The sequence below is a fragment of the Cervus elaphus genome, chromosome 14, assembly GCF_910594005.1.
Source record: "Cervus elaphus chromosome 14, mCerEla1.1, whole genome shotgun sequence".
Taxonomy (NCBI): domain Eukaryota; kingdom Metazoa; phylum Chordata; class Mammalia; order Artiodactyla; family Cervidae; genus Cervus; species Cervus elaphus.
Genome location: NC_057828.1, coordinates 13,083,635 through 13,096,253, shown reverse-complemented (window position 1 = coordinate 13,096,253; position 12,619 = coordinate 13,083,635).

Below are 12,619 nucleotides of genomic sequence, written 5' to 3'. Positions count from 1 at the left end.
GAAAAATATTTAAACATAAAATGAAAATGAATTTAGAAGTGAATCCCTTGCATGTTATATCTATGGTTAGAAATATTAGCATATACTTCAAATTTAAGATCAAATTCAATCATCATTCTATTTACTCTAAAATATGGCATGTGAAGTTTTATTTCTAATGCATTTTGAATCAAATGACTTTTTTTGCCTGTGCAATGTGTGATTTCATTCTTGATACATTTTCTCTTTCAGTATCTGAGGAATTTGCCTAAGGGAAATCAAATGTTGAGGGGAAGCTGTCCAGGGATATCTGCTTTTGTAGAACAATGACTTGAGTACAATTGATTATAAAATTGGAATAAAGGAGTTAAGAAATAAAAATAAAGTTGGGGTTAAAGGTTTGTGTTGGTGGTTGGTGTGCTTGCTTAGGACGTTGGTGTTTTCTGGCATTGGGTACAGGGTTGCACTGTTGGTTTTTTACTATTATGTTCTTTGCTTTGGTTGTTGTTGCTGTTGAATGTGATGAAAAGATTATGGAGAAAGAGATAACAGATAATAACAAAGTAGGGGAAAAATAGGGGCTCTGGATATCAGGAATGTTATAAGCTTGGAAAATGAACTAAGGGCAACTGAATGGAAAGAAAGAAAAAGCTAAATTCTAGGTGATCTCTAACCAATCACACATTATGTAATTTCCATACAATTTAAGAAGTGAAGCTATAATTCAAGCGATGGATAAAATTAAACAGGACTTGAAGGTGAGTCTCTCTTTTGCTGTATACAAGTATCTTAAACTAGGGCATCCTCCAGATGAGAAAACAATATACATTTTAAAAAATATCAGAACTCCAAACCAGTCCATTGCATAGCATACACTTTTAGGTTACAGTTTATTAAATATGGGAATACACTCTAAAAGTAAGGGCAGCTATAGAAAAACTCACTATAAATAGTTGAAAAACTCTTCTAGCAACCTGCAATGTTGACTGATAAATAAAGGATATTTTAAAATTTAAATTATGTTTATGCACTTAGCACACCTCCTAGGAATAATAATGGCAATTGTTATATTTTTGAAACAAAACTGATGATAACTTTAATTTATTATAATCAAGTCAAGTGTTGCTGCTTTTTAAGTATCACTATGTAACTGGTTGTTCATTCTGCATTTTCGTATTCTGTAGTGCATTCTTTGGGTGAGTGAATTTTGCTTAGAGACACAAATTTCATACTGAAGCAAAATTAAACTCTGCCTACACAGCAAAATCTGTTTATTCTATTGCTGAGATAAATGACCCACAATTCTAACTTTGATTTCACCAAAGTTCTTGTGACATAAAAATGTTTTAAATGTTATTTAATTAACATTTAATTAATAAATGTTATTTAATTAATCTGAGTATTTTAAATAATGAGTGTTCAGTGACTCAGTTGTCTTTGACTCTTTGCAACCCCAAAGTAGCCTGTCAGGCTCCTTTATGCATGGGATTTTTCAAGCAAGAGTACTAGAGTGGATTGCCATTTTCTCCTCCCAGGGATCTTTGCTACACAGGGATAGAACTCTTGTCTTTTCTGTCTCCTGCATTTTCAAATAGGTTCTTAAATAGTAGAGGTACATTTGTTTTGCTAATATGAGTAAAATCGTGTCCTAAATAATATTTTTAGAAAGTTACTTTTATCATTTGACATGATCATGGTAAATTTCCAGGAGTATACCTAAAAATCTCATAGCTCGTATTTTAATGATATTATAGTATTTTACTTCTTTATAACTTCACCTAATTTTAATTTTTTCCTTACGTGAATCTTATCTATACAAGTGCACACACATACGGATACATAAGCCTCTCTCACACACTGACATAATTAGCTTATATATTTTCTCTGAGTATTATCCTTCATATAGTTGAATTTTTCACATATATTCACATCTCAATAATTATGGTTGATACATAGAAAGCAATAGATTCTTTGCTGACAAAGGTCTGTATAGTCAAAGTTGTGGGTTTTCCAGTAGTCATGTACAGATATGAGAGTTGGACCAAAAAGAAAGGCTGAACACTGATGAACTGATGCTTTTGAACTATGGTGCTGGAGAAGACTCTTGAGAGTTGGATGGCAAGGAGATCAAACCTGTCAATCCTAAAGGAAATCAACCCTGAATATTCATTGGAAGGACTGATGATGAAGCGTCAATACGTTGGCCACCTGATGCAAAGAGTCGACTCATTGGAAAAGACCCTGATGCTGGAAAAGATTGAGAGCAAGGGGAGAAAGGGATAACAGAGGCTGAGATGGTTGGATGGCATCATCAACTCAGAGGACATAAGTTTGAGCCCACTCAGAGAGAGAGTGAAAGACAGGGAAGCCTGGTATGCTGCAGTCCATGGGGTTGCACAGAGTCGGACATGACTGAGCAACTGAACAACAAATAGATTTCTAAAATATTAGTTCTGAGAATTTGGCTTTATGTTTTAATAGGGATTAATAATATTTTGGCTTCTCAACTTTTCTAAAATATAAGCTTGTGGTATTTGAGAGAATGCTGCATTAGCTAGAATGGTCATTATAATTTGTAAAATATATTTTAACAGTAATTCTCAATTGTTTGTTTTTAATTGGCAACACCCTTAGTGATTCTATTACATATATTGTGTTGATTTCAAGTGTATATTGTGGCATATCAGATATTTCAAATTCTAGTTCACCTAATATGTTTAAAATAACACTCACGTTATCATATTTTGTTCAACAATTTATTGCTATATATATGTTGTCATTATTATTTAAATTACTAACAGTCAATTATATTAAAACATAGCCTGTTATACAGCCACACCCCAATTTGTGGAATTCAACTAATTTGGCCAATGCAAATCATTCTTTAAAAATAATGTTGGATCATTTTTCATTATTTTTCAGGAATTTCATATCCCTATTTGAATTTTTTTAATATCTGTGGTTGTCTGAAGAACAGTCTATGATTTTATGCATGAATATTATTGTAAGGCTAGGACAGAGAAAAAGAGATCAAGCCAGGCAGTCAGGCAGAGAAAGATTTATTATAGTAGGAAAGAAAGAAAGTGACTGGCTTTAGAGAAAAATCAGGGCTCTCTTTTTATAGCCAACCCTCCTTATACCCTGTTGATGGGGAATTCTGCCCCAGAGGGAGGGGGCTCAGTTTATCTTTAGCCTGCAGCTGGGGTCTTGTGGTCATGTAGTGAAGGGGTCTCATGATCGGGTGGTCACGTAGTCTTGAGAAACTGGCACCAGCAGGGAAAAACAGGATATCACCTTAAGGAAAAAACTGGATGCCCACCAGGGCAATGTGGCCACTGTGACTTCATCCGTTGCTTGTCAGGTCACCACAATCGGCCATATTTTAACTATACGCTCTAAGCCCCTTGGAAGCCCTAACAATTATAGTCAGGTGAGATTTATAAAATGAATGTGCTGTGCTTGGTCACTCAGTTGTGCCTGACTGTTTGTGACCCCATCAGTCGGGGGACTGTAGCCCATCAGGCTCCTCTGTCCTTGGGGATTCTCCAGGCAAGAATACTGGAGTGGGATGCCATGCCCTCCTTCAGGGGATCTTCCCAACCCAGGGATCGAATTCAGGACTCCCGCATTGCAGGCAGATTCTTTACCATCTGAGCCACCCAGGAAGCCCATAAAATGACTATTGAGACTAAATATTTAGCTTTGAAATGGTTTAATGATACATACACATTTTAATTCTTTCTCCACTGAGTTTTGAGTCAATGGCTTGTGTCCAAGAGGTTAGATAGGATTTGATTTACTAATATTATAGGTTGCATTAATATATTGTAACACTGAAGGAGCCAATACTGAGTAGATCTAAGGGACAAAAAGCTCAGTGACAGGGAGACAGGAAGAGAAAAAGAGAGCATAGGAGATTGGACTGCATGCCCCTGCTTACTGCCGTTGTTTCGTCTCACCTGTCAATCAAGTTGCTGCTTTTCCCTGGAAGAGTGCCTGGTGAGAAGAACAAAAGGCAACGTAGTTTTCCAAATAAATCTTAAGAGGCAGGCATTCTTTCTTCCTTGCAAAAGTGGGTGAAGGGAGAGTGAGGGATGGTTGTTTGCCCTCCTAAATGTCATTTATGCATTCAAGAAATAAGGACTGGGATTTATTAAGGCAGCAGAAATGAGCAATGAACAAAAGACAAAAGTTTTCACATTTACTTCATTTTCATTACAGTGTGTATCTGTGTGTGGAAGAGGGGATAAATATATTTATTAACTAAGTTATATAACACTATAGATAGCAATTAGTTGCATCTGGGCAAAAAAAAAATAGAGGAAATGGCAATCCACTCTTGGTAATTCTTGCCTGGGAAATTCCATGGACAGAGAGCCTGCTATGCTACAATTCACAGGGTCACAAAGAGTCAGGCATGAATGAGTGACTGAGCATACGTCACACAGGGAAAAAAGAAATTAAGCATGATAAGTGGGGAGTGCTGGATAGAACTGGAGGACGGCAAATTTAACTTAGGTGTTTGGGACAGTCTTAATGAGAGGTAACCCACTTGAGTGAGGAAGCTCAAGGGAAGATGTTCCAAACAGATAGGAGACTCTGAGAAGGAAGAATGATGTTTTCCAGGAAAGGAGAGGAAGTGGATCAGAAAGGAGAATAACTACCACAAAGTTTGGATGGAAATCGTGCATGGAACTGTTTGGGTCTGGGATGTTATGAACATCCTGTGTAAATCTTTCCAATTTATTTTCATTTAAATAGCCTGTTCAAGTTTTCTAAGTCTTTATGAGTCATAGTTTGCAATGTATATTTTAACAGAAAAAAAAACAAAAACAAAAACAACACCCTCCCTGTAAGACACTTGATGGGATGAATCTTGGCTTTTGGCCTTTAAATGCCATTTATCTACTTTTAGCATTTACAGTCTTCTTGTTGCTTTTCTTTGAACATATTTCTTTGCAAAAGCTTTTAATTTAAATTGTTTCAAGGTAATCTTTAAGTAGGTTATCAAAATACTTCACTGCAGATGTTTAAAAATAAAATTAAATTAAACTAAGAAAAACATATTTCCTGCTCAGTTCAGTTCAGTTCAGTCGTTCAGTCTTGTCTGACTCTTTGTGACCCCATGGACTGCAGCATGCCAGGCTTCCCTGTCCTTCACCATCTCCGGGAGCTTACTCAATCTCATGTCCATTAAGCTGGTGATACCATCCAGCCATCTCATCCTCTGTTGTTCCCTTCTCCTCCTGCTTTCAATCTTTCCCAGCATCAGGGTCTTTTCCAATGAGTCCATTCTTATTGGAATTTCCTGTTACATGGAGCCTGTGTGTGTATGTGTGTTCATCACTCAGTCATGTCCAATCTTTTGCAAACCATGGACTGTAGCCCGCCAGGTTTTTTGGTCCATTGGAATTTTCTTGGCAAGAATACTGGAGTGGGTTGTCATTTACTCCTCCAGAAGATCTTCCCAATCCAGGGATTGAACCCATGTCTCCAGTGTCTCCTGCATTGGCAGATTGATTCTTTATCACTGGAGCAACCTGGAGAACCCTATGTTGCTTATAAGTTATAACTAAACTAATTTGTGAAAAAGTGCTCTGATCCCAAAGAGTAGGGTTCCATTATTCTCTTTCTCATTTGATTACTATCTTTTCTGGATTCTGAACTTCTGAGTGTTCCCAGAAGATATCTCAATGTAGGTTTATATGTATGTGTGTGTCAGGGGGGTGGGGGGTGATGGATGCTTAGTCATGTCTGACTCTTGGTGATTCCACTGACTATAGCCCACCAGGTTCCTCTGTTCATGGGATTTTCCAGGAAAGGATACTGAAGTGGGTTACCATTCTCTTCTCCAGGGGATCTTTCTGATGGAGGGATCAAATCGAGGTCTCCTGCATTGCAGGCAGATTCTTCTTCTTTTTTTTTTTTTAAGTGGGCTTATTTTTATTTTTTATTTGTTTAATTATTATTCTTTTTTTCCCCATTTATTTTTATTAGTTGGAGGCTAATTACTTTACAATATTGTAATGGTTTTTATCATACATTGACATGAATCAGCCATGGATTTACATGTGTTCCCCATCCCGATCCCCCCTCCCACCTCCCTCTCCACCAGATTCCTCTGGGTCTTCCCAGTGCACCAGGCCCAAGCACTTGTCTCATGCATCCAGCCTAGGCTAGTGATATGTTTCACCCTTGATAATATACATGTTTCGATGCTGTTCTCTTGAAACATCCCACCCTCACCTTCTCCTACAGAGTCCAAAATTCTGTTCTGAACATCTGTGTCTCTTTTTCTGTTTTGCATATGGGGTTATCGTTACCATCTTTCTAAATTCCATATATATATGTTAGTATGCTGTAATGTTCTTTATCTTTCTGGCTTACTTCACTCTGTATAATGGGCTCCAGTTTCATCTATCTCATTAGAACTGATTCAAATGAATTCTTTTTAATGGCTGAGTAATATTCCATGGTGTATATGTACCACAGCTTCCTTATCCATTCATCTGCTGATGGGCATCTAGGTTGCTTCCATGTCCTGGCTATTATAAACAGTGCTGCAATGAACATTGGGGTGCACGTGTCTCTTTCAGATCTGGTTTCTTTGGTGTGTATGCCCAGAAGTGGGATTGCTGGGTCATATGGCAGTTCTATTTATAGTTTTTTAAGGAATCTCCACACTGTTCTCCATAGCGGCTGTACTAGTTTGCATTCCCACCAACAGTGTAAGAGGGTTCCCTTTTCTCCACACCCTCTCCAGCATTTATTGCTTGTAGACTTTTGGATAGCAGCCATCCTGACTGGCGTGTAAGCAACTCCTGCAGCTTAATTCCAGAAAAACAAATGACCCAATCAAAAAATGGGCCAAAGAACTAAACAGACATTTCTCCAAAGAAGACATACAGATGGCTAACAAACACATGAAAAGATGCTCAACATCACTCATTATCAGAGAAGTGCAAATCAAAACCACAAAGAGGCAGGTTCTTTACCATCTGAGCCACCAGGGAAGCCCTGTGGGTTTAGATATGGTGGTTTACCTGTCAGACTCCTCTATACATGGGATTCTCCAGTCAAGAATACTGGAGTAGGCTGCCATTTCCTTCTCCAGGGGACCTTCCCAACCCAGGAGTCAAACCCAGGTCACCTGTATAGAAAGCTTTAGATATAGAAACTTAAAAAGTAAAAAAAAAAAAAAAAAAAAATGAACTTCTATTAGGATGTCATCTGATTAGGCTGAAGCAAGGCATTTATCTACCTATATTCACAGTAGCATTGCTCTAACCTGGTGACTCTATCTTCTGTTTTTCTGACCAAGTATTTCAATATTCTACAATCAAATGATCTTCTTTATTTGTCTCCTTCAGTGTATTCCAGCTCCATCTCACAATAGCTAGAATCATCTTTTCACACATGCTCTCTCTCATAAACACTCAAGTATACTGCTACTGAAAACCCTCTTAAAGCTTCTTAAATCTCCTAAATTAGAGATTATAATATTGAAAGTGATCAGTTGGGCCCTGAGTAATGGTTTCCTTTTAGGCCACTCAAGCTTTATCTCACAATTATTTTCCTCTCTTTCTTCAAGTTTATCAAATGCTTCCCTCCAAAGCTTTCACACTTGTTGTTGACCCTCCTTAGGGTTTTGTCTTCCCTCCCATGAATTCTCCCATTATAACTTTTTAATCTATTGAACTTTTCTGCCTTGCATTTACTATATTAAGTAATCAAATGTTGTATGTACTGCTACTTGACTAATACCATTTTCTACTAGACCATAAGCTCTTTGAGGGCAGAGACAATTCGCTAATTCCTTTTCATTCAGAACATGGCAGTTTTGTAACATAGCAGCAGCTAACAAATTTTTGAGGAATGAATAAATGACCTCCTTGAAAGTTCTAATTTGTTCACATCACTTTCTCGCCTCTTGTCAGCATTTTCTTGTTTTTACTATTTGTCTATTAGGCTTTTTGACCATTGTTATGTTGTTTGGTCACCAAGTTGTGTCTAACTCTTCATGACCCCAGGGACTGCAGCATTCCAGCCTTCCCCAAATTACTCAAATCCTTCCCTCCATCACATTTTCTTGCCTAGGCTTTGGTGCACACACCTGCCCGCCTGTCCTCTTAGGTTTTTCTATATAAAAGTCACAATCCAGGCAGTTTAGTAAGACTGTAATTCAGGGTCACCTACCTCAAATATTGCTGCAATCCTATTATTTTATTGAGATTGGCTCAGACTGTATTGGAATGACCACTGCTCTGGGATTGGTGCCTAGACTTCTACTCAATTCCTCGGGTCTAACTCTAAAAAAAGATAAAAACAGGATTTTCCAGTAAACTGAGAAGATCAACAAGATCTCAGTGTTTCCCATCTCAGGGTTCTCTGGTAGGTTGAGCAGAAATTTGAGTCCAGTGAGTCTCTTCCTCCTTCTAACTGAATTGGAGATAGGAGGACCTGTAGCACGGGAGTTGCTGATTCATCCTCCCCACCCCATCAAGGAGGGAAAGTTGAAACAAGGAGAGAAAGGAAGAGTGGCTTTCATTGCCCACTGGTGCTCCTTATTCCTTGCACTTTCTCTGCTCCATATTGAGAACATCGGTCCAGTACATCGTTCTACCATTCAGTTTTCTGTATTACCTTTATTATCAAATAGTGCTGTACTTGCAAGCTTTTTTGCAAAAAAAAAAAAAAAATGCTAGTCATTAATAAATTCCCTAAAGGGTGAAATACTTTTTTTGTATGATCACTTCTTGGTATTCTTCATCTATTAAAAAAAAAAAAAAAAGAATAAAGTCCTTGGTACATACCTTTGCTGAGTAAAATATAAATAAAATACTAATTTGAATAAAAGTAAATACATACTATGGGAGGGAATGACAATATATACTGAGAAAATAGCTTGAAAGAATAAAACAAAAATACTGTTGAGGATTGGTTGAAACCTTAAAGTGTGGTAAGAGAAGATCTCAGTGAACTGTGTAGATATTTGTGGAACTTTTTCCTGAAACTATTCCTAGCACAAAAATTGAAGTCTAGCATTAGACTTAACTGCTAGTACTAACAGTTCTTTAATAATTTTTTCTTTATAATAAGAAATAATACCTTTATTTCTCAAATGTTGGCATCCTGTAATTTTGCTTTAGTAAGATTGCACTATATAACACTAATTAACTTAAAAAAATATAGTAATAATACACATAATGCATTATTAACCAATACAGAGAAAATGAAGAAATGTGTAGTGAGTTGTTAAATGCTAATCCATCAAAACAATTACAAGTAATAACAAGTAAACAGTGGAAGGAAGAGTAAAAATGTTTCAGATAAAAAACTAAGCATAAAATGCTGTGCGATTAAATAAAAACTAATTCAGATATTCCATTTCCTCTCCACAGTGTCTTTTGGTTTTACAATAATTTTCAAAAGGAGTGTCACATCTATTTTTACAAGGTTATTCTATAAGAAAAGTCCTAAAATATTCTTAATGCTATATTTATGCTAATGCTTGTACTTTTGTTATATCTTTTGGTTGGTTACACTGAATAAGCATTTAATGATGCAAAAAAGATCTAGAAAGTGGTTTATTTTCCTGAAAGCTACATTGAACGTGGACCATTCTTATGACTAAGACACTTCTTTAAAGAAAGAGGAATCCAGTATGTTAAAGTGAGTGAATCTGCCAACATTTTTTATCACAGAAACCAAATGTTTGGAGGTTTTAAAAGCCACAGTAGAATGCAGGCATAGGGGAATCCATTGTGACCTAGCAACTCAATTTTGAAAGTTTTACTAGTCAAGTATATTAAATATATATTTAGAAAACTGATGCTAAAATGCTTGTTAACTGCACTTAATTGTAGTAATCATCTCTAGATGCCCAAATACTGAACCATTATGTTGTGCACCTGAAACTACTATGTCAATTATATTGCAATAAAAAAATAAAAAAGAATATAGATACTTTAAAAATTTTCTCAAATTTCTATTAAAGGTATAAAACAATGTATGCATTTCTCTGAGCATTATGCTACATGCAAGGCTGTTTTACTCATTATATTTCAAAGAAGTGCAAATAGTAGGCAAAATAAAAAATTCATCTAGAAATGTCTGTTTATTTTAATAAGCTATATCTTTGAAACGTTAAGTTACGTAGAATAATCACCAACTCAACGGACGTGTGTTTGTGCAAATTCTGGGAGATAGTGAAAGACAGGAAGCTTGAGTACTGTAGTTCTTGGGGTAACAAAGACTGAACACAACTGAGCAACTGAATAACAATCAACATATTTAAGCATGTGTTTATTATTTAGAGGAATAGCATCCCTGTTGTCCAACATATCCAGAATTCTCCCAAGGAGATTACTGAGAACTATTCTGATTAATTTAATTTTAGATGATTTTTTTTTGTTCTTACAGATCTTTGTATTTTAACATAATTGTAAATTTACAGTTATGGGAAAAATAATTCAGAAACTAAAATCCTGTGCACCTTTACTCATGCGTGCATGCTCAGTCACGTCCAACTCTTTGTGTCCCTATAGTCCACCAGGCTTCTCTGTCCATGGGATTCTCCAGGCAAGAATATTTCAATGGGTTGCCATTTCCTCCTCCAGGGGAATCTTCCTCACCCAGGGATCAAACCCACTTCTGCACTGGCAGGTGGAAACTTTACTACTGCACCATCTGGGAAGCCCACACCCTTACCCAGTTTCCCCTAATAGTAACTTCTTGCAAAACTATGGCACAATATCACATCCAGGATGTGAGGCTGTCACAGCTAATGCCATGGCAGGCAGCCTAGATTAACAGTAGGCCTGGTTTCCCAGGGTAACATAATTATCAGGCCTCCTGGAGCCAGCCAATCAACATATGCCTAGCCAGAAAAAAGGGAACCTATCAGGGGAAAGCTGAAAGCCCCACGTTGGGCCAACAAAAATTACCTTGCAACTGTGTAACCAATCAGCTTGTGCCAACTACCCACTGTGTAACCAATCCGATTGCGCCAACTACCTGCTGCTTATTTTGACCTAATAAATACCCGAGAGAACTGGGGCTCGGGGCCTTTCGTCCTCACACACCTGGTGAGGGCGGGAGGCCCTGGCTCGAGTCAGTAATAAATTCCCCTATTGCGAGTTGCATTGTTTCGAGGAGTCTTCTTTCCCGACCGGGGACTCGGACTACGGGCAGAACAAGGATGTTTACACTAATTCAATAAAGACCAAACATCTCCATCAGCTCCAGGGCCCCTCATGCTGCCCTTTTATAATCACACCCACTTGCTTCCAACCAAGGCTTCATCCCACCTACCTCTCCTAATCTCTGACAACCACAAATCTATTGTCTAACTCTGCAAATAGGTTGTTTCATAAGTGTTATATAAATGGAATCATACAGTATGCAGCCTTTTGGAACTGTTTTGTTGTTGTTGTTGTTGTTGTTTAGCCTAAATCTCTGGCGATTCATGCAGATTGTCCAGGGTATGAACAATGTTTCTTTTTATTACTGAATAATATTCAGTGTTAGATATTTGCTAGAATTGCTTTAGACATTTACCTGTTCAAAAGATTTGGATTATTTCCAGTTGTGAGTTATTTCAAATGAAGTTACTATAAATATGTGTGTAATTTTTGTGTGAACTGAAGTCTTTGCTTTTATAGAATAAATTCACAAGATTTCAATTACTAGGTCATCTGTTAACTGTAGGTTCAGTCTTTTCAAAATTTGTCAAAGTGGTTTCCAAAGCGTTTACACCATTTTACATCCCCACCAGCAGTGTTTTAAGTGGTAAACACCAACAGTTAGTGGTATTATTTTTTTATTTTTTCAGCTATTCTGCTATGCATCTTGTGGTATCTGGCTGGGATTTTAATGTGCATTCCTCTAATGGCTAATGATCTCCAGTAGCATATTGGGCACCTACTGACTTGGGGAGTTCCTCTTTCAGTATCCCATCATTTTGCCTTTTCATACTGTTCATGGGGTTCTCAAGGCAAGAATACTGAAGTGGTTTGCCATTCCCTTCTCCAGTGGACCACATTCTGTCAGGCCTCTCCACCATGACCGGTCCGTCTTGGGTGGCCCCACACGGCATGGCTTAGTTTCACTGAGTTAGACAAGACTGTGGTCCTGTGATCAGATTGGCTAGTTTTCTGTGACTATGGTTTCAGTGTGTCTGCCCTCTGATGCTCTCTCAAAACACCTACCGTCTTACTTGGGTTTCTCTTACCTTGCACGTGGGGTATCTCTTCACGGCTGCTCCAGCAAAGCACAGCCGCTGCTCCTTACCTTGGACGAGGGGTATCTTCTCACTGCCGTCCCCCCTGAACTTGACTGGAAAGCCCCTCTCGGCCCTCCTGCGCCCACATAGCAGCCGCTCCTTGGACGTGGGTAGCTCCTCTTGGCTGCTCTTCTGTGTGGTTCATCAAAGTCAGCACGCTAGTAAAGTGATGCTCAAAATTCTCCAAGCCAGGATTCAGCAATATGTGAACTGTGAATTACCAGATATTTAAGCTGGTTTTAGAAAAGGCAGAGGAACCAGAGATCAAATTGCCAATATCTGCTGGATCATCGAAAAAGCAAGAGAGTTCCAGAAAAACATCTATTTCTGCTTTATTGACTACGCCAAAGCCTTCCA